The sequence below is a fragment of the Mauremys reevesii genome, linkage group 8 (genome assembly GCF_016161935.1).
Source record: "Mauremys reevesii isolate NIE-2019 linkage group 8, ASM1616193v1, whole genome shotgun sequence".
Lineage (NCBI taxonomy): Eukaryota > Metazoa > Chordata > Testudines > Geoemydidae > Mauremys > Mauremys reevesii.
The window spans coordinates 26,883,847-26,910,285 of NC_052630.1; the positions used below are offsets into that span (position 1 = coordinate 26,883,847).

A 26,439-nucleotide genomic window follows, 5' to 3' on the forward strand; every position below is an offset into this window, starting at 1 on the left:
ACTCTCTTATTCCTTTTTCCTAGTTTTTAAACCTTTAAATAGTTTATTACAGGATTGGCTACAGGGATTGTCTTTGGTGTAAGATCTAGCATACCAATTGATCTGAGGGCAAGTGACTGGTCTCTTAGGACTGGAAGCAACCTGAATGGGATGTGATTTTTGGTGTAAGTGACCACTTGTCACTAAGTCCAGTTCGTTTGAGTGTCAAGATAGACTGGAGAGTCTAATGGGACTGTCCCTGACTCCACAGTAAGACTAGTATAGTGATCCAGGAGTTCACAGTTGTTACTGGCTTGGTGAAATCTAATTGTAGAACTCATCACCAGTTTGGGGTGTCTGCCTGTTTTTGAGTTTACCCTGAGGTAGGCACTCATGCTCATGAGTCACTCCAGACAGCATAACAGAGGTCACCCATGGGGATTAGTGCAGAGGGAAAAATAAAGAGAGACTATCATCAGACCACACAATGCCAGTAGATTAAGGAAGTGATGAGAAGTAAATTAACTGCTTCTCACACATGGTTGGCTCTGCCCACGGAGACTTAATATGCAGCAAGCCAGGGTGTCAATGTCCAGCACACTAGCCTTCTGCACACTAAGTCACCATGGGGGTCCTGCCACGGTGCACTAAAAATTCCACAATGCACTTTGACTGCTGTTTGTCTCCATGGATACACCAAGGGGGACATATTAAGGTTGCATGGGCAACCTAAATGCTGGCATTTCCTAATTTTCAGTTGCTTGACTTTAACAACCTACATAACATTCTTGTAACATTGGGGCTGCAGGGTTTTTTGTATGTAATACTAGTACACACCCACTCAACTGTTTTTCTTCATCAGAACCAAACACACAGGAGAACAGAACCAAACTACAAAATGACCTGGAAAGATTAGAGCAAAGGGAGCTACAATCAAGATCATTCTGTGGTTTGGATCTACCCTCTATTCTGTTTAAGCCTGTCACTTTGGTGCCTGATCCAAATTGAGTTTATGTATGTAATCAGTGTTTCCCAATTTTTTTCTTACTGTGAACAACTTCTTAAGATAGAAGCCCTGTTGCCTTCACCTCCTCTTCCAGCATCCATATTCCCCTTGTACACCTTCCCTCCATCAACTAGAGTGTTTGTTTACATGAGAGGAATATTGGGACATTACTATGGAGACAAGATGCAAATAAACCCACTTTAAGGAGATGAGAAAAGATGCTTGGTTACCTTCCCTGATTTTGCATTTATTCTGTTGCTTTCTTCTCTTAGGGTGTGTAGATTTATTAATACCGACTCTCTCCTTGTTGCCGACAGCCGCTTTGCTCTAATTTCACCAGGTTGCTGTGTACCCTGATTCTGTTCTCTTGCATGTTACTGTCCCTCTTGATTTTTGTGTTATGCATTACTATGATCACAATTGAATTTATATCAAAAGAACAGACTTGAAGCAGGCATGCTGGATGCAGACAGGTGTTTGTATTTTCATATGTAGCTGGTTTGAAAAAAACATCTGGAAAATTTAAGAGCCCTGGACTGGGCTACAACTAATAGGAAGTACAACAGTCTAAAGGGGATATATGTTTCACGACTGAGGCAGAAGCAGCTCATCAAATCTGAGAGCCACTGGTGTGTAGTCATCATTGCACTTAGAGATTGAAAACCTACTACATCAATGTACAGATTATTTTCAAGAAAGTGGTCAGCGCTAGGGAGGAACAGTAAGTTTAGTGAGCTTTACTCTAGAATAGCATATCACTCCAAGTTGTCTTTTACCTATATAGGATATATCAGGGAGTCTCAAACTGGGGGTTGGGACCCCTGAGGGGGTTGCAAGGTTATTACATGTGGGGTCACGAGCTGTCAGCCTCCACCTCAAACCCCGCTTTGCATCCAGTATTTATAATGGTGTTAAATATATTAAAAAGTGTTTTTAAATATATAAGGGGGGTCGCACTCAGAGGCTTGCTATGTGAAAGGGGTCACCAGTACAAAATCTTGAGAACTACTGGGATATATGCTGCATTTTTTATTTAATTTGTGTTCGCGGGGGGGGGGGGGGGGGAGGGGGACCCGGGAATGAATAACCGGAAATGGGCCAAGCATTCAGTACTTAGATTCAGACAGTTTATGCAGTGATGTGAGATAGAAGCCAAATTCTAATGGTTTGTTAACATTAACACAAACATGTCACAAAGTCATTGTAAATAATTTCTCCCTCTCTCTTTCACTTTTGCTTTACAAAGGTTTTTTTCATTGTGTTTTTAATTACCCCTTTAATATGTTTGCACTTCAGGCCTCTTAAGAAAATTAATAAAAAATGCAGCCACAATTAAATAAAATGGTAGGAATGGCAGTGATCTATACACTAAAAATTTCATAATGGATTTAATACTTCTTTAAAATACATGGGATACCATCTGCTGTTCAATACCCTATTTGCTTAACATGGAATATGAGGAAGCATAAACAGTTTATATAGATAGGCAATTAGAGAAAAGAAGGAATTGTCCTTGTCTGCTAGGAGTTTTTCCTCCATGAGTTTGCAATTTTTTGGAGACACAGTAACTGAGTAAAACCCAGGGAAGGGCACCATCCCAACTCCCACCATTATAATCTTCTATTTTTCAACTGAAGTGAACAGAAAATCCCTCCACTGGAAAGATTCTGAAGTTGTTCAATTTCATTTTTAAAGACACAGGGACAGATTCTGATTTCAATTACTTGCAAATCCACACTCTTTAATAGAATTACTTTGGATCTATTACTGAGATCAGAATCTAGCCTAGACATGGGTACTGAGAAAGAGTCTTATGGAAATCTTTTTTTAAATATCTTTTACCCCCTTCCCTCAAAATAAATAGATATGGAGATCTTAGGACATTCCAAAATTCTGCAAATTACTTAGAAGAGTTTCAGTCTCTGAAAGCTATTTTTAAAATAAGCTTTGAATATTTAGATACTGTGCCATGGATATACAGTTTAATGAATATTAAACATTTTTTAGCTTGCCAATCCATGTTCTCTATGCAATTTGCATGCAAGCTAGACCTGATCTATAGAAGGCTTCACTTGCTCTATGTATCATCCTCTTCAGAATGAATATGTATACATATGTAGACAGCCTTTCTATTGTAAGTAATTCCTACCTAGTTTCAGCATGTGGATCCTTCTGCTACAAAATATGAGGGCTGCAATTTGACCTTGGCTACAGACACAGGATTGGTCTACACTATAGATTTATGTCGGTATAACTACATCACTCAGGGGTATGGAAAATCCACATCCCTGAGCAACACAGTTATACTGACCTAACCCCCGCTGTAGACAGTGCTATGTTGATGGGAAGGCTTCTCCCATCGACAGGGCTACCACCTCTCAGGAATGGGAAAGCTTTCTTGACAGAATAGGTAGTGTTCTCACTAAGTGCTACAGCAGCAGAGTTGAATCAGTACAGCTATGCCATTGCAGTGCTGTATGTGTAGACAAGCCCACAGAGTTTAAAGCAGTTGATAAATGCAAAGTAGTGCACATTGGAAAACATAATCCCAACTATACATATAAAATGATGGGGTCTAAATTAGCTTGTACCACTCAAGAAAGAGATCTTGGAGTCATTATGGATAGTTCTCTACATCCATCCAATGTGCAGCAGCAGTCAAAGTTAACAGAATGTTGGGAATCATTAAGATAATAAAACAGAAAATATCATATTGCCTCTATATAAATCCATTTTACGCCCATATCTTGAATATTGCATGCAGATCTGGTCGCCCCATCTCAAAAAAGATATATTGGAATTGGAAAAGATTCAAAAAAGGGCAACAAAAATGATTAGGGTTATGGAACGGCTTCTGTATGAGTAGAGGTTAATAAGACTGTGACTTTTCAGTTTGGAAAAGAGATGACTAACGGGGGGATATGATAGAGGTCTATTAAATCATGACTGGTGTGGAGAAAGTAAATAAGGAAGTACTATTTACTACTTCTCTTAACAGAAGAACTAGGGGTCACCAAATGAAATTAATAGGCAGCAAGTTTAAAACAAATAAAAGGAAATATTTCTTCACACAGTCAACCTGTGGAACTCTTCGCCAGAGGCTGTTGTGAAGGCCAAGACTATAACAATGTTCAAAAAAGAATGAATAAATCCATGGAGGATGGGTCTGTCAATGGCTATTAGCCAGGATGGGCAGGGATGGTGTTCCTAGCCTCTGTTTGCAAGAAGCTGGGAATGGACGACAGGGCATGGATCACTTGATGATTACCTGTTCTGTTCATTTTCCCTGAAGCACCTGGCACTGGCCACTGTCGTCAGAAGACAGGCTACTGGGCTACATTGACCTTTGGTCTGACCTAGTATGGCCATTCTTATGTTCAGTCTAATTCATTTACGCTGCATTCATCAAGAATGTATGTACAGCACATATAATCATACACCTCTATTTTGAGTCAAGTTCAACAGGCAATAAGCAAAGGAAATATTTCTTTGGAGCTTTATATTTCATTTATATGGAGTCTCTTCATATTCATTTGCTGATTTAATAAAAAAACTCAGGTACTTGAATGTAGCTTGGGAACACTTGATGGATTGCAGGTACTATAGATTTTTGTTTCTTGATTAAAAAAAAGAAAAAGATCGTGCATAGTAAGATACTAATCGATATCAATCTAACAGTGTCTCTTTTATAGTAAATACCATGTTGATTTCATAACATCTTTAATACCATGTCATTTGTAAATGCTTTGTTTTCTAAATGTAACACATGATGAATTGCTAGTCTAGTCTATATAGGCTGTGTTCTCCCTTTGGATACGTGTACAGCTCCTATTAGTATCCATGAGTGCTGTAGCAATGTATGCAAGGACAAAATTTGGATTGGGAGGTGAGTGTGTGTACACACTCACATACATATACACAGATTGCAGTTACTACTTAGTGCCACAAATCTGTAGTATCTCATATGAAATATAAAGATAAGTGGATTTCTCTGCAGCTATTACTCATACAAATACTGCTCTCCTTTATGTGCGCAGTCCCATTTAAATCAATGAGATTGTGTATGTGAATTGGTTTTCAGGTTCGAACCCAGAGTACCTGCCCTAGTCATTTGCAATCTAAGTCTCCAAACCTGTAAGCACTTCAGCATGTGCCTAGTTTTACAAACAGAAGTAGTCTATTTAAAGTCGGTGGTATTTTTCACCTACACAAAGTTAGGAATATAAAGGTCTGCAGGATTGGCAGTTTAAGGGCCTAATCCTCCAAACATTTACTACTGTGTTTGCTGCTTATTTCCTATGTTGTTGTACTTGTCAAGGCACAGATAGCTTGGCTAAAATCCACAAAAATTCTTTAGGCACCAAAGTCCCAGTTTCAGGCTCCTCTACACAGCACAAAACTCCCATTCTGCTGCTCATCTTTCAGCCACCTAAATTAACTTAACACCTAAATTTTCAGGGTAAAAGTTCCTGATGTGTTTTCGCCTCCAGGCATACACAGCACTGCCTCACTCTAGGAATCTGGAGAACTATCTCCCACCTAAGTGAAATCCACAATGGAGGGAAGATAGGCGCTCCTCCACCTATTTCATTCCTGAGGCCCCTGTAGCCAAGGTCCCAGGGGAGCTACACTGAATCATAGAATCGTAGAATATCAGGAAGAAACCTCAGGAGGTCATCTAGTGCAACCCCCTGCTCAAAACAGGACCAATCCCCAAATAAATCATCCCAGCCAGGCTTTTGTCAAGCTCAGAGCCGCAATCGGTGCCACTTTGGCGGCAGCTCTACTGGCGCCACTTCATTCTTCGGCGGCAATTTGGCGGCAGGTTTTTCCCTTTGAGAGGGACCGAGGGACCCGCCGCCAAAATCCAGACATGCCGCCCCTTTCTGTTGGCCGCCCCAAGCAACTGCTTGCTGAGCTGGTGCCAGGAGCCAGCGCTGGTCAAGCCTGACCTTAAAAACCTCTAAGGAAGGAGATTCAACCACCTCCCTAAGTAACCCATTCCAGTGCTTCACCACCCTCCTAGTGAAAAAGTTTTTCCTAATAGCCAACCTAAACCTCCCTCACTGCAACTTGAGACCATTACTCCTTGTTCTGTCATCCAGTACCACTGAGAACAGTCTAGATCCATCTTCTTTAGAACCCCCTCTCAGGTAGCTGAAAGCAGCTATCAACCCTCTCCCCCCATTCGTCTCTTCTGCAGAGTAAATAATCCCAGTTCCTTCAGCCTCTCCTCATAAGTCATGTGCTCCAGTCCCCAAATCATTTTTGTTGCCTTCCGCTGGACTCTTTCCAATTTTTCCACATCCTTCTTGTATTGTAGGACCCAAAAATGGACACAGTACTCCAGATGAGGCCTCACCAATGCCGAATAGAGGGGAATGATCATGTCCCTCGATCTGCTGACGATAATCCTACTTATACAGCCAAAATGCCATTAACCTTCTTGGCAACAAGGGCACACCGTTGACTCTCATCCACTGTAACCCCTAGGTCCTTTTCTGCAGAACTGCTGCCTAGCCACTCAGTCCGTAGTCTGTATCAGTGCATAGAATTCTTCCATCCTAAGTGCAGGACTCTGCACTTGTCTTTGTTGAACCTCATCAGATTTCTTTTGGCCCAATCCTCTAATTTGTCTAGGTCCCTCTGTATCCTATCCCTACCCTCCAGCGTATCTACCACTCCTCCCAGTTTAGTGTCATCTGCAAACTTGCTGAGGGTGCAATCCACGCCATCCTCCAGATCATTAATGAAGATATTGAACAAAACCAGCCCCAGGACTGACCCTTGGGGCACTATGCTTGATACCGGCTGCCAAGTAGACATGGAGCCATTGATCACTACCCGTTAAGCCCAAAGATCTAGCCAGCTTTCTATCCACCTTATAGTCCATACTTCTTCAACTTGCTGGCAAGAATACTATGGGAGACCTTATCTAAAGCTTTGCTAAAGTCAAGGAATAACACATCCACTGCTTTCCCCTCATCCACAGAGACAGTTATCTCGTCTCAGAAGGCAATTAGGTTAGTCAGGCATGACTTACCCTTGGTGAATCCATGCTGACTATCCTGATCACTTTCCTCTCCTCTAAGTGCTTCAAAACTGATTCCTTGAGGACCTGGTCCATGATTTTTCCAGGGAGTGAGGTGAGGCTGACTGGCCTGTAGTTCCCCGAATCCTCCTCCTTCCCTTTTTTAAAGATGGGCACTACATTAGCCTTTTTCCAGTCATCTGGGACATCCCCCGATCGCCATGAGTTTTCAGAGATAATGGCCAATGCCTCCGCAATCACATCAGCCAATTCCTTTAGCACCTTCAGATGCAGTGCATCCTGCCCCATAGACTTGTTCTCATCCAGCTTTTCTAAATAGTCCTGAACCACTTATTTCTCCACAGAGGGCTGGTCACCTCCTCCCTGTGCTGCCCAGTGCAGTAGTCTGGGAGTTGACCCTTGTTCATGAAGACAGAGGCAAAAAAAGCATTGAACACATTTGCTTTTTCCACATCCTCTGTCACTAGGTTGCCTCCTCCATTCAGAAAGGGGCCCACACTTTCCTTGGCCTTCTTGTTGCTAACATACCTGAAGAATCCCTTCTTGTTACTCTTAATATCCCATGCTAGCTGGAACTCCATGTGTGATTTGGCCTTCGTGAGTTCACCCCTGCATGCCTGAGCAATATTTTTATACTCCTCTTTCATCATTTGTCCAGTCTTCCACTTCTTGTAAGCTTCTTTTTTGTGTTTTAGATCAGCAAGGATTTCACTGTTAAGCCAAGCTGGTCACCTGCCATATTTACTATTCTTTCTACACATCGGGATGTTTTTTTTCCTGCAACCTCAATAAGGATTCTTTAAAATACAGTCAGATCTCCTGGACTCCTTTCCCCATCATGTTATTCTCCCAAGGGATCCTGCCCATCAGTTACCTGAGGGAGTCAAAGTCTGCTTTTCTGAAGTCCATGATTGGTATTCTGCTGCTCTTCTTTCTTCCCTGTGTCAATATTCTGAACTCAACCATCTCATGGTCACTGCCTCCCAGGTTCCCATCCACTTTTGCTTCCCCTACTAATTCTTCCCTGTTTGTGAGCAGCAAGTCAAGAAGAGCTCTGCCCCTAATTGGTTCCTCCAGCACTTGAACCAGGAAATTGTCCCCTACACTTTCCAAAAACTTCCTGGATTGTCTGTGCACTGCTGTATTGCTCTCCCAGCAGATATCAGGGTGATTGAAGTCCCCCCATGAGAAGCAGGGCCTGTGATCTAGTAACTTCTGCTAGTTGCCTTAAGAAAGCCTCGTCCACCTCATCCCCCCTGGTCTGGTGGTCTATAGCAGACTCCCACCACGACATCACCCTTGTTGCTCACACTTCTAAACTTAATCCAGAGACTCTCTGAGGTTTTTCTGCAGTTTCATACTGGAGCTCTGAGCAGTCATACTGCTCTCTTACATACAACGCAACTTCCCCACCTTTTCTGCCCTGCCTGTCCTTCCTGAACAATTATATATCCATCCATGACAGTACTCCAGTCATGTGAGTTATCCCACCAAGTCTCTGTTATTCCAGTCACATCATAGTTCCTTGGCTGTTCCAGGATTTCCAGTTCTCCCTGCTTGTTTCCCAGACTTCTTGCATTTTTGTATAGGCAATTAAGATAACTCGCTGATTGTTCTGCTTTCTTAGTATGAGGCAAGAGTCCTCCCCTCTTGTGCTCTCCTGCTCGTGCTTTCTCCTGGTATCCCACTTACCCACTTACATCAGGGCTTTGGTCTCCTTCCCGCAGTAAACATAGTTTAAAGCCCTCCTCACTAGGTTAGCCAGCCTGCTTGCGAAGATGCTCTTCCCTCTCTTCGTTAGGTGGAACCCATCTCTTCCTAGCAATCCTTCTTGAAACACCATCCCATGGTCAAAGAATCCAAAGTCTTCTCTCCGACACCATCTGCATAGCCATTCATTGACTTCCATGATTCAACAGTTTCTACCTGGGCCTTTTCTTTCCACGGGGAGGATGGATGAGAACACCACTTGCACCTCAAACTCCTTTATCCTTCTTCCCAGAGCCACGTAGTCTGCAGCGATCCACCCAAGGTCATTCTTGGCAGTATCATCGGTTCCCCCATGGAGAAGCAGGAAGGGTAGTGATCTGAGGGCTTGATGTGTCTCGGCAGTCTCTCCGTCACATTGTGAATCCTAGCTCCTGGCAAGCAGCGCACTTCTTGGTTTTCCTAGTCAGGATGGCAGATAGATGACTGAGTCCCCGTTTGGAGGGAGTTCCCAACCGTCACCACCCACCTCCTTCTCTTGGGAGTGGTGTTCGAGGAAACCCCATCGCTAGGACAGTGCATCTCATGCCTTCCAATCGGTGGAGTCTCCTTCTGCTCCCTTCCCTCAGATGTATCATCTAGTCCACTCTCCACATTAGTACCTGTGGAGAGAACATGAAAATGGTTGCTCACCTGTAGCTGCATTGCTGGTACATGGATGCTCCTCTTTCTTCTTCTGGAGGTCACTTTTCTTCATTGTTCTTCTGTCCCCGCTGCGCAGCCTGCTGTGATTCTTCAGAATGTTGTGCCCGTAGAAGCATATCCTGGTGTCTGTTCAGGAAATCTTCATTTTCTCTTATGCCACACAGGGTTGATACTTGTTTCTGCAGACCTTGAATCTTCTCTTCCAATATGGAGACCAGCTTGCACTTTGTACAGAGAAAGTCCCTTCTGTCCTGTGGAAGAAAGGCAAACATAGCATATCCGAAGTCAGGGAAAACTGCAAAGAATGAGGCAGACAATCCCCAAAACTAGTGGTTATTCTAATACTTAGATTCACCAATCCAGCAACAAAACAGCTTCTACAATACTTTACCCAGAAGCCAAAAAATACAGTTCCCTTAAAACAATCCAGCCTTTGGCTCCCACCCAGACAGACAAGTCAAATATGATGAGGATTACTGAAAATTTTGTTCATCATATAAAAAGTTCTACCAATCCCAAAGGATCGACACATTATCCATCAGGTCAATGTATATTTCAGATCTTACCCAAATACACACTTACAGCCTTCTCTTAATAACTAAACTAAAAATTATTAAACAAGAAAAGAGTATTGGTTAAAAGATAGTTATACATACAGATACAAATAAAGTTCTTAGGTTATAGTCAAGATGGTGAGCTTTAGAGTTGCGAAAAGTTCTTTCAGAATTAGTTCCATAGAGTGACCAATGTCAGGGTGACCCAGACTGGAACTGGGGACCTCAATCTTGTGACTCAAACTTCCCCTGATAAAGCTTAAGCAGATCTGAAATACAGGATCAGAGCCTCAGAGTTCTTTACTCCACATGGACTCCTCCTGAGGGTCGAAATGACAGTCTGGACCTATACATAGAATGCTTCTGCCGACGTGCACAGGCAGAAATTGTGGAAAAACAACATCGCTTGCCTCATAACCTAAGTCGTGCAGAACGCAATGCCATCCACAGCCTCAGAAACCACCCTGACATTATAATCAAAGAGGCTGATAAAGGAGGTGCTGTTGTCATCATGAACAGGTCTGACTACCAAAAGGAGGCCGCCAGACAACTCTCCAATACCAAATTCTACAGGCCACTTCCCTCAGATCCCACTGAGGAATACACTAAGAAACTGCACCATCTACTCAGGACACTCCCTACACTAACACCGGAACAAATCAACATACCCTTAGAGCCCCGACCAGGGTTATTCTATCTACTACCCAAGATCCACAAACCCGGAAATCCTGGACGCTCCATCATCTTGGGCATTGGCACTCTCACTGAAGGACTGTCTGGATATGTGGACTCTCTACTCAGACCCTATACCACCAGCTCTCCCAGCTATCTCCGTGACACCACTGATTTCCTGAGGAAACTACAATGCATTGGTGACCTTCCAGAAAACACCATCCTAGCCACCATGGATGTAGAGGCTCTCTACACAAACATCCCACACACAGATGGAATACAAGCTGTCAGGAACAGTATCCCTGATGATGCGACAGCACAACTGGTTGCTGAGCTCTGTGCCTTTATCCTCACACATAACTATTTCAAATTTGATGACAATATATACCTCCAGATCAGTGGCACCACTATGGGCACCCGCATGGCCCCACAATATGCCAACATTTTTATGGCTGACCTGGAACAACACTTCCTCAGCTCTCGTCCACTCATGCCCCTTCTCTACCTACGCTACGTTGATGACATCTTCATCATCTGGACCCATGGGAAGGAGACTCTGGAAAAATTCCACGACGATTTCAACAGCTTCCACCCCACCATCAACCTCAGCCTGGACCAATCTACACGGGAGGTCCACTTAATAGACACCACGGTGCAAATAAGTGATGGTCACATTAACACCACCCTATACCAAAAACCTACCGACCGCTATGCCTACCTTCATGCCTCCAGCTTCCATCCCGGGCACACCACACAATCCATTGTCTACAGCCAAGCACTGAGGTACAACCACATCGCTCTAACCCCTCAGACAGAGACCAACACCTACAAAATCTCCACCAAGCATTCTCAAAACTACAATACCCGCACGAGGAAATAAGGAAACAGATCAACAGAGCCAGACGTGTACCCAGAAGCCTCCTACTGCAAGACAAACCCAAGAAAGAAACCAACAGGACTCCACTGGCCATCACATACAGTCCCCAGCTAAAACCCCTCCAACGCATCATCAGGGATCTACAACCCATCCTGGACAATGATCCCACACTTTCACAGGCCTTGGATGGCAGGCCAGTCCTCGCCCACAGACAACCTGCCAGCCTGAAGCATATTCTCACCAGTAACTGCACACTGCACCATAATAACTCTAACTCAGGAACCAATCCATGCAACAAACCTCAATCCCAATTCTGCCCACATATCTACACCAGCGACACCATCACAGGACCTAACCAGATCAGCCACACAATCACCAGTTCATTCACCTGCACATCCACCAATGTAATATACGCCATCATATGCCAGCCAGGGGCGGCTCTAGGAATTCCGCCGCCCCAAGCACAGCGGCACGCCGTGGGGGGCACGCTGGCAGTCGCCGGTCCTGCAGCTCCAGGGGACCTCTTGCAGAGGTGCCTGCAGAGGGTCCGCTGGTGGAGCATCCGCAGGCATGCCTGCGGGAGGTCCACCGGAGCCGTGGGACCAGTGGACCCTCCGCAGTCATGCCTGCGGGAGGTCCACCGGAGCTGCCTGCCACCCTCCTGGCAAAATGCCGCCCCAAGCGCGCGCTTGGCGCGCTGGGGTCTGGTGCCGGCCCTGATGCCAGCAATGCCCCTCTGCTATGTACATGGGCCAAACTGGACAGTCTCTACGGAAAAGGATAAATGGACACAAATCAGATATTAGGAATGGCAATATACAAAAACCTATAGGAGAACACTTCAACCTCCCTGGCCACACAATAGCAGATCTTAAGGTGGCCATACTGCAGCAAAAAAACTTCAGGACCAGATTTCAAAGAGAAACTGCTGAGCTTCAGTTCATCTGCAAATTTGACGCCATCCGCTCAGGATTAAACAAAGACTGTGGATGGCTTGCCAACTACAGAACTAGTTTCTCCTCCCTTGGTTTTCACACCTCAGCTGCTAGAAGAGGGCCTCATCCTCCCTGGTTGAACTAACCTCATTATCTCTAGCCTGCTTCTTGCTTGCATATATATACCTGCCCCTGGAAATTTGCACTACATGCATCCGACGAAGTGGGTATTCACCCACGAAAGCTCATGCTCCAAAATGTCTGTTAGTCTATAAGGTGCCACAGGACTCTTTGCTGCTTTTAGAGTTCTTTATATAGTTCTCAGGCAGCCTCTTGACAGCATGCAGTCCTTGGGTGAAGCATTGTGGCTTTGAAATAGAATCATCCATTTCCTATGTATATACTGGTAACTAGTTGTATTCATCAGCATAAGGGTAATTATCCATTAAGCAGTTCATAGACAGTTTACTACAAACTTCAGAGAGAAATATCGACAATGATATTATTACATTCAGGTTTCATCTAAATGTTAATATTCCCTTTTTGATCCCTGAATCAATAGAATATAGTAACAGTCAGGAACCATCTGTTTATATGGTTAACATCTAACAAGATATAAGTAAACAAATACAATTAGTATTACCTCTAATTCTCTAACAATACTGATTTGCATTTCAGAGCTCTAGTCTATCTAATGTGGAATGGCCCTAATTACCATACACAGACTTTTCTAATATTTCTTTAAAGGTTGAATTTAGGTCATTTAGCCTGCTAGTAGCTTAACCCTTTTTGGTTCAATGTTACAGCCCCATCTTGTAGGTATGCTCAGAGGCCAGATTTTGAATAGGACCTAGAGGGGGATCTGCCCACCTTATAACTTTTTGCCCAGCGATTAGAGAACTCACATGGGATGTGGGAAACCCATGTTCAGCTCCACCCTCTGCCTGATGGGGAGAAAGAATTTGAACAGGAATTCTACCACCCCTCAGAAGAGTGCTCTAACTACTAAGTTATTGGACAGTGTGATGTGGGGCTCCCTCATCTCTCCTGTTGAAGTTGTCTTACTGTGGATAAATAGTCATTCAAGCAGGGGCACTGGACCAGGGTCTCCCACCTCCCAGGTGGATTCCTTAACCACCAAGATACAGAGCAGTGATACTCAGACCTCAGTGGTTCAGGATCAACATTACCCAAAAGAGCCACAGTAGTGTGAATTCATTGTTTTATTTACTAAAGTACTATATTTTCATATTTAAACAATAGGACAGGAAATATTTAGTTTATATATATGTGTGTGTGTGTATATAATATATAGGGATGGTGTCCCTAGCCTCTGTTTGCCAGAGCCTGAGAATGGGCACAATGGGGATGGATCACTTGATGATTACCTCGTCTGTTCATTCCCTCTGAAGCACCTGATATTGGCCACTGTTGAAAGACAGGATACTGGGCTTGATGGACCTGTGTGTGTATACACACACACACACACACACACACACACACACACACACACAAATTCTCACAGCAAAATGACAGAACGAGTATTATTATGTTACCAACTACAATTGGTTAATAACATAGTAAAAGCATTCTAACTGGTTAATCACTCAGATTGGTTAATAATTACATCACACAGTGTTTTAATATGTTCTGCAAAGAGCTGCAGAAGACACATTAAACAGCCACTTGCAGCTTGTGAGCCTCAGTCTGAGTATGACAGCTATAGAGTCATTTTCAATCTCTCTGTGGCCTAGTGACTACCTCCCACTACTGTAGATTAGTATTGTATGAGGCTTTCTGCAGTTCAGAGCCCTGCATTTCAAGCAAGAGTATGACCTTTGGTTTCTGCTGCCACACCCACAATAACAGATGTTCCTGGTACTACCCTGTGTAGCTCTTTTGAGGATAGAAAGCACCAAACCCAATAGATAGAATCAGTTGGATAAGTCATGTTATAGAGTTCCATAATTCTGCCTGGTGATTTACAAAAGGTGAAGTATGCTAAACAAAAATGTACATAATACAGCATATACACATACCGGGCTAAATTCTAAAGACCTTACTTGTATTCATTTCTTACTCAGGGAAAATTCCCATTGAAGTTAAGGGGACCTTTTCTTCAATAAGGGTATGTCTACACTACAGGATTATTCCGATTTTACATAAACTGGTTTTGTAAAACAGATTGTATAAAGTCGAGTGCACGCGGCCACACTAAGCACATTAATTCGGCAGTGTGTGTCCATGTACTGAGGCTAGCATCAATTTCCGGAGCGTTGCACTGTGGGTAGCTATCCCGTAGCTAGCCCATAGTTCCCGCAGTCTCCCCCGCCCATTGGAATTCTGGGTTGAGATCCCAATGCATGATGGGGCAAAAACAGTGTCACAGGTGATTCTGGGTAAATGTTGTCACTCAATCCTTCCTCCGTGAAAGCAACGGCAGACAATCATTTAGCGCCCTTTTTCCCTGGATTGCACTGGCAGACGCCATAGCATGGCAACCATGGAGCCTGTTTTGCCTTTTGTCACTGTCACTGTATGTGTGCTGCTGACAGACGCGGTACTGCAGTGCTACACAGCAGCATTCATTTGCCTTTGCAAGGTAGCAGAGATGTTTACCATCCCTATTGCACCGTCTGCCATTGTAAATTGGAGATGAGATGATGGCTATCAGTCATTTTGCACCGTTTGCATTTGGAAATTAGCGATGACAGTTATCAATCCTTTTGTACCGTCTGCTGCTGTCATGGGTGCTCCTGGCTGGCCTCACTGAGGTTGGCCGGGGGCGCATGGACAAAAATGGGAATGACTCCCCGGGTCATTCCCTTCTTTATGTTTTGTCTAAAAATAGAGTCAGTCCTGCCTAGAATATGGGGCAAGTGTACTAGAGAACCAGAGAGCACAGCTGCTCCGGGTCAGAGCCCCAGAGATCCTGCAGAAATGATGAGCTGCATGCCATTCTAGGGGGTGCCCCTGCAACAACCCCACCCATTGCTTCCCTCTTCCCCCAACCCTCCTGAGCTACCATGGCAGTGTCCCCCCATTTGTGTGATGAAGTAATAAAGAATGCAGGAATAAGAAACACTGAGTTTTTAGTGAGATAAAATGATGGGGAGGCAGCCTCCAGCTGCTATGATAGTCCAGGCAGGACATTAAAGGGTGGAGGGGGAGAGGAGCGCAGCCTCCAGCTGCTATGATAGTCCAGGGAGTACAGAATCTTATTTAGACATGAAAGGGGGGGGCTGATGGAGCTCAGCCTCCAGCTGCTATGATGAGGACGGTTACCAAGCCTTCTGTACCGTCTGCCGGGAATGACCGGGAGTCATTCCCATTTTTACCCAGGCGCCCTGGCCGACCTCACTGAGGCCAGCCAGGAGCACTCATGTCACTGATGATGACAATGGATACCAGTCATTTTGCACCATCTGCCACTGGGAAAGGGATGCTGGTGTTCAGCACTGCAGCACCCTGTCTACCAGCAGCATGCAGTAGACATAGGGTGAAATTGAAAAAAGGCGAGAAACGATTTTTTTCCCTTTTCTTTCGGGGTGGGGAAGGGTGTAAATTGACAACATACACCCTGAAACACCCAGGAAAATGTTTTTGACCCTTCAGGCATTGGGAGCTCAGCTAAGAAAGCAAATGCTTTTCGGAGACTGCGGGGACTGTGGGATAGCTGGAGTCCTCAGTACCCCCTCCCTCCATCCATGAGCGTCCATTTGATTCTTTGGCTTTCCGTTACGCTTGTCACGCAGCACTGTGCTGAGTCTCTGCTGTGGACTCTGTCTATCATAGCCTGGAGATTTTTTCAAATGCTTTGTCATTTCATCTTCTGTAACGGAGCTCAGATAGAACAGATTTGTCTCCCCACACAGCGATCAGATCCAGTATCTCCCGTACGGTCCATGCTGGAGCTCTTTTTGGATTTGGGACTGCATCGCCACCTGTGCTGATCAGAGCTCCACGCTGGGCAAACAGGAAATGAAATTCAAAAGTTTGCGGGGCTTTTCCTGTCTACCTGGTGTCAAAGTTAGACTCAGGACTCACAGTTTGTCAGACCACTCTGTTTTATTAGCACAGCACTCTGCTAATAACACCCAGATAATGTGAGCACCATGCAAGACACAAACTATCTTATTTATACAGATAAAGGGTGAGAACTTAACAAGATAACAAAGGAAGCAGAATCAGATAAGTTTACCTGGGCTAGGCATGCATATCTTATTTCCTTACTAACTATTACCCATCTTCTGTTAATGTTTCGCCATTAGCACCATTGTTTATGCCTAATGTTTCTTTTAATGGCACCTGTATTTCAACATTTCTTATTTCTGCTTAAAGGTACATACAACATTTCTTTAATCCATTCTTATTTTTTTACAATATAATTCATTCTACTTTCACACTGGCCAGTGCATCCAATTCAGATTGCTTTCCAGAGCGGTCACAATGGTGCACTGTGGGATACCGCCCGGAGGCCAATACCGTCGAACTGCGGCCACATTAACCCTAATCCGACATGGCGATACTGATTTCAGCGCTACTCCCCTCGTCGGGGAGGAGTACAGAAATTGGTTTAAAGAGCCCTTTATATCGATATAAAGGGCTTCGTTGTGTGGACGGGTGCAGGGTTAATTCAGTTTAACACTGCTAAATTCGGTTTAAACACGTAGTGTAGACCAGGCCTAAGATTGGAGTGACAACTAAGAAAGGTCTTTAGAATCTGATTCTTTCAGAATACATCTAAATATCACAAATTCAAACTGAGTTTTCAATTCCCAAATGTTTGCAGCTTGTTAACAAGTACTGCAAGATTATCTACCAGCAGTAGGGATTTTTCTTCACCCTGAAACAGAAGCAAGTAACAGGATTTCCATCCTAGTGCACCTAATCCACTTGGAATCACTAATACTTTACCTACAGCCTCTATAGATGGATGGGCTTCATAGGACTACAGCCACTGCTCTTTGAATGACCAAAGAACTTGAGGGTTTTGCATTAGCTACTCAATTAACTAGTTGTTTCTCTTAACTCCTTCTTAACATTGCTTTTTTTTATGAGGACACAGGCAAATGCAGAGAAACTATAACAAGTGTGCAGAGGATTTGTCACCTATGAAGTCACTTTTTCCTTTGTAAACTCCAGATATCAGAGCAGTTTTTCTGTTGTTTGGACATGCAGTGTAGTAACTGGGGGATAAGAGGCAGCTGTGCTTTAGACCACATGAGGTAATTTGCAGACACATTTTAATTGCCTTTTAGGGAGCATGAAGGAATTCCAAATGGTCTAATGAGTTCCAGCAAACACCTGTGAAATGCTTTTAGATGGCCATGTAAAACTGAAATTAAGACTGAAATATAGCAGAAAGTCAGCATGCATATTCAACAAGGAGGAAAAAATCCATTTTTTTTAATATGTACACTCTTTCTTTTAAATAGTGAGAATATATACTCCTATTAGTATAGAATTGTATAATGGACTTTTCTGAATGGAATAATTAGGAAAACAGAAAACCATTCTCTGCTATACTTTAAAACTGCTGACAGTGAAGTGAAAAAATTTCAACTGCAAAGTCTAAAATGGTCTTTATAAGACTGTCTTTCTATATCCTTTTTATGTGGCCCCTGAGAATGTTCATGAAGATCTTGCTGAGGTTTTATTATTCATATCTTTAAAATTGTAAATGTATCATTTAAACATTTAGGCTACAATCCTGCAAAACACTCACACATGTGCTTAATTTTAAGCAATAAGTCATGAAATCAATGGGATGATGCCTGCTTAAAATCAGACACATGGGCACACGAATAAGTGCTTTTTCTCCTTTGGGGCCTTAAAAATTTCAGCAGAATCTCAATCTTACATATAGTCCAGACATACCATGAATGACAATTCAATTTTACATCAATTACATTTATAAAACCTCAATCACATTTTTTCTAATTAAATTTTCTAGTGATTAGTACATAGGGTTGAGAGCTGGAAAACTTTGATGGCAGTGACTTGTAATTTATTATTGTTTAACATGTATATTATGAAAGTGCATAAAAGCCACTTGTGTGACCTTAGGTAGGGTAAGCCATTTAACCTCTTTGTGCTTCTATATGTAAAATGGGAAGAAAAATATATGCCATCCCTACCAAGGCTGCTGTGATGTTTTGGTGTGAACTTGTGAAGAGGTAAGATCTGTTGGGGAGTTGATCACTCTCAGGAAGTATTCAGAACCTTACAGGATCAAATATAATATGAAATGCTTTGAACGGTTTGTGTAGAAGGTCCTGTGTACACAGGGCCGGTGCAAGAATGTTTCGCGCCCTAGGCAAAACTTCCACCTTGCGCCCTCCCCCGTTCCCGAGCCCTCACCCTGAGGTGCCCACCTCTGCGGCAGCTCCCCCCCTCCACCCTGAGGCATCCCCCCTGTGGCAGCTCCCCATCCCCCACCCTCCGCCCTGATGCACCCGCCCGCCCCAGCTCACCCCTGCTCCACCTCCTCCCTGAGAATGCCATCTTTGCTTCACTTCTCCCACCTTCCAGGCTTGCGGCACCAATCAGCTTAGGCGTCGCAAGCCTGGGAGGCGGGAGAAGTGAAGTAGACACGGCGTGCTTGGGGAGCAGGTGGGGCAGGGGTGAGCTGGGGTGGGGAGTTCCCCTGCGTGCCGCCCCCCCCACTTACTTGCTGCAGGCGGCCGTCCCCACGCTTCCCTGCCCCAGCTCCCTCCGCCTAAATGCCGGTGGCGACCGGGGCGGCTGAAGATCTGGCCACCCCAGTCGCTGCCGAAGAAAATGCCACCCCCCAAATCCTAGTGCCCTAGGCGACTGCCTAGGTCACCTAAATGGTTGTACCAGCCCTGTGTGTACATGCAAAGCATCATCATGTTTTACTGGCTTAGGTACAAAATCAATGGGGAGGATTTGTACCATGAAAGATTGCTAAAACTTTCTGTACTTTGTCCATTTAAAAACAACAACAAAAACAGTGCTAAATGCCTTTGTCCCTTCAAGAAATCTTGGTTGTTGGTTAGCTGGTAAATGCATAAGATGTACATGAAAGATACAGCAGACGAATATCATTCTGACAGGGAAAAGTATGTTTGACATTTTGTATTTCATCATTAGAACTCTCAAGATTGATTTGTGGCATGCAATAATGTTATCTAAGACCTTTTTGGACATGTTATACTTCTTAAATGATGAAAAAGCCAAATATTTTTCTTTACAGAAAAAAAAGTTTATTTGAATGACATGACTGAAATGACATTTCATCTCTAGAATAGGATGCTGTGCTGTGAAGCTGCTGTATCATTACTTCCTTAGCAATGAAAAAAATCCATTAAAAATAATCTCTCTCACGCATTTTGTCATAATGTATATTCTGCTTGGCTAGCAAGGACTATGTCATATAGAACATGGATGATTACTGCATACTGTTGCTTAAAAGAGATATTTAACGTAGGAAAAAGTTCCCATGTTCTGATTAATGTTCCAGAAATGTATTCTTAATTTTTATTTTATTTTCATAGTTTAGTCATTCTTGCACAATAAATTATCCACTTCACATGTCAAACATGAGCGAGGTGGGCTCTCTAAGTAAAATAATGTATTATCTCACTTATGTAAAGTTGTGATCCAGTGATTTCTCTCTTTGGTATCTGAGTATTTTTTTCGTAGTACAGGAAGCAGAAGGGGAATAGTAGTAGACATGAAGACAGCAGAAAGGTAGGATCAGATGGCATTATAACAGTCAGCATGATACAGAATTGGCAGCACAGTGTCAATAACTGCCAAATAAAGCAGCACAGTAGTAAAAAAGGCTCAGGATGGCAAGGCAGCATGAGGTGGCATTAGGGCTGGATTAAGTGCTCAAACCAATTAAAATAACCATTCAACAAAGACGAGTACAGTGATAACATGAATAATTCCTCAAGAGGACAAGGAGACTGAAGGTGGGACACAGTACCTGCACTTCGGGTATCAATCTGTCCAACGCTATTGAAATCTGGAAGCAATGCATGTTTCATTGGCTGCTGTTAAGAGTCAGTGTTGTCCAAGGTTGCAAAATCTGAGTTTATCAGATCCAGATATTTTTTTCTTGTTATCCTTGATTTTTTAACAGGCATTTCTGTTTACTTGAGTGGTGTAAGGATACACGTTCACTTTAAAAGGCTAGTGTCAAGGGAAGGACCTAAGAACACAATGCCAAAAAACCTCTGACTTAAAGCTCTTTGAAACATTTCCAACGCAACAATTTTCCAAAATGTTTCATGGGAAAGTGTCAATTTCAATGAAATTTTCAATTGTTAAAAGTCAAAATGGATCATTTCAATTTTATTGTTTTGATTCATTTTGTTTTAACTTTGTCTAATATATTAAAATAATGTATTTATAATATAACACAAATAATATATATATTTTCCAACATTATTGAAAAAAATTCATTTGGCAGGACATTTCAAAATTCAAGCTTTTTGTTACAATTCAGAACAAAAAAAATTCAAAATGTTAGCATTTCCTGAAAAATGGAAATTTTGGTTTTCGGACCAGTTCCACACCTTTTCAGCAGAAGTAGGGGTTACATCCCAGGTTTGTTTTCAGCACAGACATGATAGCTAAGGTGCCTGAAAACATATATAAAACTATAGTTTAAATAAAATATATTTAAACTATAAACTCCATCTAAATAAAATGATAATAAAGAACTATAGGACAAACCTTAAAGAGGCTTAAACTTCTATATCTTATTGAAGTAGGAAGGCCTGGTAAATATAAAAACACTTCCCAAAAACTTGGGAGTACCAGGAACTCACAAGTTTGAAAGAAGTGTTTAGAGATAGCTCATACAGGAGAATTATGGGGAACCTTTACCCTGTTTTGGCTTCTAGCCCAAGATCTGGGTTCTGTTTTGGTAGGGAAGCAAAAAATAAAATAGAATCTTACCTTCACTGTAACCACACCATGTCCTCACATACAGGTTTTATGTCTGTCTTGCTTATTCTTTCTGCATAACATCTCCAAGAAATAGCCTTTTCCATCTACTCACAGAGCTAAAACTCTCATTCAGGCTCTCCTCATCTCATGTCTTGATTACTGCAACGTGTTTTTCTCTGGCATTGACAAATGCACCTGTATACATTCAGAATGTTGCTGCAAAGATCACTTTCTGTTCCCATCACTTTGACCATGTCACCTCACTCTATGCATCCCTCTGCTGGCTCCTCCTTTTTCTCATGTATTAAACATAAGCTGCTTGTCTTCACATACAAGTCCTTCATAGTCGATCCCCCTCCTACTTACCTCTTATTCGCTATTGAGATATCAGCGCCTATCTCCAATTGGCCCATTATGCCAGCCTCCACTGTTCGCTTGTTAAGTTTTCTAACAAGCACCTTTGGGTTTTCTCCTATGATGCCCCTCACACTTGAGAGGAGCTTTGCATAAATAGCCACAAAGTTACCTCATTATCTTCCTTAATCTATCCTTAAAACTCACCTTTGCTGTGATGCCTACAAAAATGTTAGGCTGCTTGTATGCAGATACACTGCCTATTATGCTGATCAGTATTGTCTCATTGTTTCCTTGTACTCTCCTCTCTCTCTGCATCAGTCTGTGTTCTGTTGTATTATACTTAAATTGAAAGTTCTCTGGGGGCAGGGAAGGGACATCTTTTTATTCTGCACTTGTACAGTACCCAGCACAATGAGGTCCAGATTCATGACTAGGGCTTATATTACTATGGTAATATAAAAATAACTGCCAAGCAAAAGGATTGGATTTGTCTGATTAAGGCCTCCATCACCCTAAAGGTTTTGTGTAGGCAATCTGGTAAATTCTGATTCCCTTCTTTCTTTTTCTCCCATTATTTAACTATAAAATCCAGAGTGAACAGCAAAATCGATGTGACATACAGTAATATAAGACCCAATCTAAAACAAAGCCCTTAGACTGTAAGCTCATGAGGTAGGGACCATGTATTTTAATGATTTTTGGAGCACCCACAAGCACATTTAGATGCTAGAAAATAATAATGGTAAGTGCGCAAAATCCAATCTTTTATCCAATTTTACATGGCAATTGCCATAAAAACCCAATAAAATAAAGATAATTAACTTAAAATTTACTTACCCGAAAGTTGTGTATCCCATTTATTTCCCCTCTTCTCTTTATGTTCTCTAATCTATTCTATCTACCTCCACCTCAGTATCTTTTCCCCTAATTTCTTTCTTTTCTCTCTTTCTCTTCTCTTCTGTCTTTGAGAAGCAGACTCTCCTTTGTCCTTCTCTCACATTCACACCTTTTTTTATTGTCCATCCTTCTTTTTCCACGCATGTTACAATGTCTCTTCCACCTTTTTTCCCTTCGTCTGATTCTTCCTATTTTCTTTACTCCCTACAATCTCATCTCTGTCGCTTGCTCTCACCTAATTCTATTGTGTCATCTCATTCACTGTTACATGTACCTAGCATTCTCTGAACGTTAACAGATTAATAGTTATAACCCCACTGTGACATATGTATCAGCCGAAATTTTCAAAACCAGCTTTTAACTTTGGGTGACCAACTGTATATGCGTAAGATCTGACTATCAAATGTGTGGAGTACTTGTGGAGTTGTGAGGAATTAACACCCCTGAAAATCAGACCTTGAGTGTCCCTCATTGGGCACTCACAATTAGAGGCCACTTTTGAAAAATTGGGCCTAAGTGACTTAACCCTTTGGTCAAGGGCCACAGAGTGAAGTTTCTTTTACACCACAAGCACAAACTGGCTTCCCAATAAACACTTCTGGATGATTCTTCAACAAAGAGTGGCCACAGAGAAATCAGAAATTAGAGCTGCCATTGTAGTAATAAATAACATTGAGTTGTGAAAGAAGCAGACCACTCCCTGACACATTTTTGTTCCATTTTTGAACAAGGGTCAGAACAGTATTCAGAGCCTGGTCTGCTATGAACCAGGGAATCTGGAGGCTCACAGAAAATCAAACATTGGAAAAGGGAGTTAATGTAGGTTTATGTGAAGGCACTTAACACTTACATACTGGGTGAGATATGCAAACTTGTAAACTCTTCTGACTGTTGCATTCAAGGTACTATTTAAATAAATAAGCATTTTAATTCTTAGGGTCCTTTAGAAGTGAATGACTGGCTTCATTACCATGGTAAATATCCTTGGGGCATTAGAGTCCAAATAACATTACTTTTCCTTAATAATAGTACCTCTGAATAATAGTTCCCTAATAATAGTACCTTAGGAATTCCCAGCAGTCTAGAAGCACTGAAATATTAAGGAAGGCTTTGCTTTGATCTATTTTTGCCAGCAAATCCTCTTTGTGTACCGTGACTTAATTTTTGGGGTCTTCCCATGCTTAGTGCTTGAACAATCAGCGATTTAAGGGCTTTAGATTTAAAACTGGATCGTATCTCCCTGTAGATGTGGTGAATGCAAATGTGGAGCTTATCCTGGGAGTAAGCCTTCATTTATTTTTTCCTCTGAAGCTAAGAAGATATCCCTGTCTAGATTTCTTTGTGAAGGGATATTCCCTTGCTCAGGATTGGAATGGAACAATAGTTTTAGCCCCTCTAATACCCATTGTAGAGCTGACCATGAGACATTTAACTTCTCTGAAATATGAGCACAATCAATTAGTCTTCCTGACCTCTCTTGAGATGGTTTTGCCTATGCAAAGGGTGGAGGGAGGAATGTGACTTCAGAAGGGCTGCCTTGAAAAGACTGAAGACGTTTTGAATCTCTTACCTACTCAGTCAGTAAATAAATATTGCTCATCTTGGCCAGCAATATTTGACCAGACAGAGGGGTAGTCCTCCTCTGAGATGCAGTGGGCAGGCTGGGGCTGGCACCTGGGCTTCTGCATGTGAAAGAAATGTAAGTGCACAGATGTTGGGTGGATTTGAGGTTGTCTGCATTATCCAAAGCTCTTCAGAGTTAGTCACTGAGGTGGCTTCCTCTCTGACTGTACGTCTGGTTTGACAGAAGAGTGGCTTTGCCTTCTCCATTTCTTATGTGAAGTCCAAAAGTTAGGTGCAGGTAAATTGGAAGAGACGCTGCTGCATAGAAGACTTCAATGTAAGGGAGAAGTAACTCCTCCAAGCAGAAATTCTACTTCAAGCATCATGTAAAAATAATCAGCCACAGGAAAAAGCCTGAAGATATAGCACTGATATTATTAGACTAAATATTGGGCAGCAAAAGATTTTGGCATGACGGTCCTAGAGCCCTCTCTTGATAAGAGGATTTAAAGAGACAGGTGACATATATAGTAAAAATGTTCTGTTGTACATCTAGGTATCAAATGCGCTATTCCCAGTGAGCAGTGCACCACTTCCGAGGATTTTAAAACCATGTACATTTTGGCAAAGCTTAGGTTGCACTAAAGGCAGCAGGATTTATACCTACTACCTTGGACATGAATAAAAATTCTTAGTATCAAACAACACACATTTCCCAATCTAGATGATACATTCCAAAGGTTTATATAGCTCTAGACTGAGCACTAAGGGCCATGAAAGCATCTGCAAGAGTCAGAGCTACATCCCTCTTTACAAAATGATCTGTTACAGTGGCTGCCATTGTGCAGTTGGTCTAAATCTGCCAAAAGAGACAGACCAAGTTTGGATATGTAGCAGTTTATCGTCATGTTTAAAAGAGCTCAGCCTTCTGGTTTTATTTGTCTGAAGCAAGCTGTAGATTCCTAGTAGTAGTCATTTCTATGACAGACAAGCATATTGGCTTAAAAATGCAAATCCTCTCACCTATGCTTCTATTTAATAAAAGCATATTGTTGTCACTCAGTGGAACAGAATGGGTTCCATTGTGAAATTCACAGTGAAACTTGGGATCTGGCATAGTTTCATTGCAAGAACTGTGTGTCACACTGCAAGTGTGAAATGCTAAAAGCTGTGGCACAGCCGACTGTTATAAAGCAATGTGAATTTGATTTATTTACACAGGAAGTGAGGTTCTTTGAATTTTCCAAGTAGATTAATATTGTTGTAATAAACTGTGAAAATAGAATACTATGCTGCTAGTACTGGAGTCTTATTTGTGTTTCTGTGCCTTTCTGGCCAGGGAGTTTTGGGATGAAACATTCAAGAATTTACACAGGATTACACTGAACCAAAACACAGTCTTCTTAAATTATGTTGTCCAAAACATGAACCATCCATTCATGTAATCTTTATATGTACAGAATGAGCTGCAGACAAACAGTACTGTACCCATCATTAATTACCTAATTACAGAATCACTCCATCAGTAAGTCAGCACAACATCTGTGACCCTGTATGTCACTGTAGCAGCCCCCTGCTTCTATCCCCTAGGAGCCTCGCTGAGGCGGTTCTACTGACATAATATATTCATTATCCATTAGATCTGGCACACGGTCTGCAGTGCTCAATTACAATACAATCGAGCAAAGGGCCCAGTGTCAGCCAATGTAATGACTTTCTGATTATCTGTCTTTAAATGATGAATGAAATGAAAATGTACTACTCAAACCAAATATAAGATTGTTAAAGATGCCCAATGAAAATGGTGCATAGACCCTTTATGGTAGGAGAGGTGGAGTGAGGGGGTAAGGGTATGCTTCACACTCAAAAATAACTCAGTAAGAATGTTTCTCTAAGCCAGAGCAACCCATCTGATTAAGACAATGTATCCTTCAAAGTAAAGAGAACCATGTGTACACACTGTATCTCAACATATCATTGATTATTTTAAGGACATTTGATACTTCAGAGCAAGGATTTAATTCTGAACGATTTTCAGTTACTTTAATCATTTCCTTTTTTGTCATCACTAGTTGTTTGAATTGATCTCAAGCTTAATATTATTGCTTTTATTCTTCACCTGGCCTGGATTATTTTTCAAAAACCCTTTTTTTGTTTTGTTTTAACTGAGATGTAAAATAATTAACAGTTCATTTCCAGCTTGAAGTATT

The 26,439-nt window shown here is 42.3% G+C and overlaps 1 protein-coding gene across 4 annotated transcripts in view; it reads left to right on the forward strand.

Annotated features, from left to right (window-relative positions):
* TENM2 (teneurin transmembrane protein 2) overlaps positions 1–26,439 on the forward strand; it is a 1,520,094-nt gene that overhangs the window by 251,419 nt on the left and 1,242,236 nt on the right. The window lies entirely within an intron of this gene.